General features: G+C 41.6%; 1 long non-coding RNA gene across 1 annotated transcript in view; it reads right to left on the bottom strand.

Annotated features, from left to right (window-relative positions):
- Positions 1 to 1295: 1295 nt before the first annotated feature.
- Positions 1296 to 4391, bottom strand: part of LOC145861126 (uncharacterized) — a 12219-nt gene continuing 9123 nt past the window's right edge. Inside the window, exon 3 of the long non-coding RNA XR_014380958.1 lies at positions 1296 to 1367. This is a non-coding gene — a long non-coding RNA (uncharacterized LOC145861126). The remainder of the gene's footprint in view (positions 1368 to 4391) is intronic.

Genomic DNA, 4391 nt, shown 5'->3' on the forward strand with positions numbered 1-4391 from the left:
TTTGTTAGCAAGAAATTTGTGGAGTGGTTGAAAAACGAGTTTTAATGACTCCAACCTAAGTGTATGTAAACTTCTGACTTCAACTGTCTTATTGTACGGATGGGTATCACACAAAGTTCCAAATTATAGCAAGTATATTATCATTCTCTTAGATCACTAACTATGTCCATAGAATATCATACCTGGGTGAGTCCACTGACTACTAACACTACTGTATATGAACAAGTAACAACTATAGTAGATGATCAATATGGATGCCCTGTTCCATACAACCCATCGACTTGACCTGCTGCTTCGTCTTCCAGAAACAGAGTTCTGATGATCTAAATGCGTTAAATGGACATTCAAGGCATGGGAGATCACTCCATAGTTCACAGAGTGATGCTCGGTGTGCACTGAAGTGTGACGGGGTTTTGCAGCCAAGCCGAGCTGAAGAAATCTGTTGTTTTTCTTTTCTTCCTGGCTTTGTAATGTTGCCAGGACAAACAGTTACAGGGGCGGGGCTAAGGGAGGGTGTTGGATGCTCCTATAGGCTATCGTAGTCTAGCCAAAGTTACATTGTGGTGGAGATCTGTGTGACTCACCAATCACGGTGTACCTGAAATAATCAGGTAAAAATCCAAGGTGGGGTGAACATCGTTCAGTTATGTGATGGTCTGGTGACTCACTAGAAGGTGTAGCTGTTGATTCTAAACAAAAAATGGCTGTATGCCCTGAATGAACTGCACAACAATGAAAAATAACAGCACACTATACTACCCAAGACCAGCATGAAGTTGATTACAAAACATAGGGACATTACATATAAGATTGATTAAGTAAATAAGCAACAAGGCTTAAGAACCCTGATGTATATCATGAATAACACACTGGTTGTTCTTACTACAGTGGAAGCCAGAGTTGTATTACACCATCATATGTATTCAATATTCATTACGCTCTCACTACTAAGTATTACAATGCAAGGCCCGACACTGAGAAAACATTTAAAGTTTAGTCATGTACATTTGAGCCATTTACATTTGAGTCATTTACATACAGGGCATTTACATACCGATACAGTTACTACGGTATAACAACTTGTCTGAGGACTGTGACCACAGGCTCTATTTCTCATTCCAACACCCACACATCCCACTTCACCACCAGATTAAAACTGCTTTCCTGTCTGCGCAGCTCAGCTCACATGGGATATTGAAAGATGATGGAATGTATCTTGCCTTAACTCTCTTGGCCCACAGTTGACCTTTATTCAAGCAGCACAGAAAAACAAAGTAATCAAATTATGTTCATGATGATGATGTCTATTGATGATACAGGTCCGATGCTATTGACGTATATGTCAACATCGATAAGCGTTGGTTTAACTGTAAAAGACAGAAAGAGAAATCACTGTAAAAGCACATTTTAACCACAACCAAGTGTAGTAACACTGCCAAGCCTAGGGTGCCATGTCAAAAGTGTTTAAAAGGACATGCCTACATATCTGTTGTTGACTCTGGTCGACTTTCAACCATGTCTGAGGGAAGAAAACACCTGACACATATTGATTTTGGGGGTGAACTATCACTTTAAGTGATGCCTATACATGAAGTGGTTCACTGGTTCACCAGTTTCATTCCAGGCAGTCACCTTTCACTGGAGATGTAGGAAACTGTTTTCCACACGGCTCAAATCTATTGAATAACATGCCATACACGATTCCAACCCTACATTTCACAATTTAAAGCCTGTTCTCTATAACTAATCTTACAAGGCGTTGCTGTAATTAGCAGTTCACGCTTGTGTGGCTAAGTGCACCTCTGTCATTGCACATTAGCCTCTTTCATAGGCTTTGGCAACTTCGGCAATTAACTGTTGAGGTGGTGCAGTACACTCACATCAGACTATGACAGAAAGATCCGCACAAAGACGTATTTAATTGCAACAGGGTGTACTGGACGAATAGATATTTGACAGTTTTATAGAATTTAGATGCAAGAAAATAGCAGAGTACATCTTTTCTTTTTTTAAATATGTATTGTTATTTAATTATTGTTTACTTCAGTTTATTTAGTAAATACTTTCTTAACACTTATTTCTTCTTAACTGCATTGTTGGTTAAGGGCTTGTATGTAAACATTTCACTGTAAGGTCTATCTATACCTGTTGTATTCGGCGCATGTGACAAATACAATTTGATTTGATGGGACATTATTAGCCACTATCATCAAATAACACAATGTACATTTATGGCAGCAACTTTTTGAAGTCATTGGTAAAGTACTTTAATTCAGGGTTTCCCAAATTCAGGCCTGAGCACCCCTGGGTGCACATTTTGTTTTTTGCCCTAACACTACACAGCTGATTCAAATAACCAATTCATCATCAAGCTTTGAATCAATTGTGTAGTGCTAGGGAAAAAAACTAAATGTGTCCCCAGGAGGGGCCCCAGGACCGAGTTTGGGAAACCCTGCTTTAATTGAAGTAAAATGGCGCTATTGGAATATTATTCAAAGTAGTAGTACAGTAGTTTTACTGTCAAATTCAATATAATCATGACATATGGGAAGGTGAATGCACTGCCCACACGAATCCTCTGTAGAGTTTCCACACATGTTCATTCTACGCTGCTTTGACTTGAGTTTGTCCACTTACTGTTACTGTTATCAGAGATTTATTTGCACCAAGGCCGGCCCACACCCCCCACCACACACACGCAAGCACACACACACACACACACACACACACACACACACTTCGCCCTCCCTGCCTCCCCTTTCTTATCAAGCAAGTATGATTACAACTCCCCATCTGCAGAGTAAAATGCCCCCATGAGGGTTTTAATGGAGGAGCATCTTTTACACGCAGTTAACCTGTCAATGTGATGAGAAATACATTTGCCCTCGTCAGCCCTGCCGGTCTCATTCACCATGACCGCTCAATTCTCCTAGTTTATTTCCCCTTACATTGTATTAAAATGTTTTCTGTTGCCTTTGCATTGCTGTTGTCTGATCTTTTCTGAGCTGGCGTGTTTCAGGGTAGGAGTGCTGATTTAGGATCAGTTTTGACTGTTAGATTACATTGAATATGATTACATGGACAGTGGGATCCTGATCCTAGGTCAGCACTCCTATTTTGAGACGGTAAGAAGCTATGTGACAGGCTCTCCAGTGTCTTTGTAGCACATGGGGATGTGTGAAACGTACTCCTCAGCCTGAAGTGTCGCCACTTGCGCTGCTGAATCATTAACTGTTCGGTGGTGCCGACTGGTAAGATGATTTGGGAGGGTGGTCACGTGTGCTAGCAAAGCAGATGTCCTGGGTTCAAGCCTCGGTGCGCAGCGTGACGGACGTCATACCTTGTCCAAGGTCTTCGTCTCTAGCCCAGTAAATGAGCACAATACCCCCCGCAAAGCCACTCTCGTCAGCCTCCAATGGCTCTCTTCCCCTCTATCTCCTGTCAGCCAGAATCGTGACAAGCTAATTTCATCTTTCACAACAAACATCTTCAGACGAGTTCAATGGGCGCCGGGTGATATCTGTCATCCGTCTTAGGAGTCGTGTTAACAGTGTCTGCATCCCACATGGAACCCTATTCCTTAAATAGGGCTCTGGTTAAAAGTAGTGCACTACATAGGGAACAGGGTGCCACATGGGACGCGGTCGGGGTTAGATCAATCCTTACTGCACTCTGTCTAACTGTCTTCTACTTCACTCTGCCAGACAGACAGAGGTCATTAAAAGCGAGGTGGTAGACAGACATGACCTAGTGTGTTCTGGGAGTTTGGGGACAGACTGTATTAAAACAGGAAGTGAGACATCTCAGGTGGCTGTGTCCCTGGCCTCCGCTGCAACCTGAAACTAATATCCTCTACTTGTCCTTATCAAAAGAGAGACTAGCCAGAGAGAGCTGTAGTTGATAACCACAAAGCATGTATTGGTGACAGTATTGCTGTACAATTTTAAAAAGTACATTTGAAAATGTTAATGAGACCCAATTCAATCAATCACACTTGGTGGAAAATAAATGATATGTGTATATACATAATGTAAGGACAGGTGTAGTTTTTGTAGTTCATTTGCAGAGAAATACATATAGAATCCATATAGGATCTCTAAGACCTGATATGGGTTGTGTTGGTTTTGTCACAATTAACACTCTGGCTGCATTTACACAGGCAGGCCAATTCTCATTGTTTTTCCACTAATTGGTCTTTTGGCTAATCACATCAGCTCTTTTTACATCAGATCTTTTCCAGAGCTGATCTGATTGGTCTGTTTTGGCTGCCTGTCAAAACGCAGCCCCTGACTAACATTTTGAGTGAACCTGCAATGTGTTTTCTCCTTTATCTGCAATCGATTGAATTAGGGACCCGAGTCCACATCATTTCCTGTTGCCTCTAACCATTG

This window comes from Salmo salar, chromosome 16, assembly GCF_965601325.2.
Source record: "Salmo salar chromosome 16, fSalSal1, whole genome shotgun sequence".
NCBI classification, from domain to species: domain Eukaryota; kingdom Metazoa; phylum Chordata; class Actinopteri; order Salmoniformes; family Salmonidae; genus Salmo; species Salmo salar.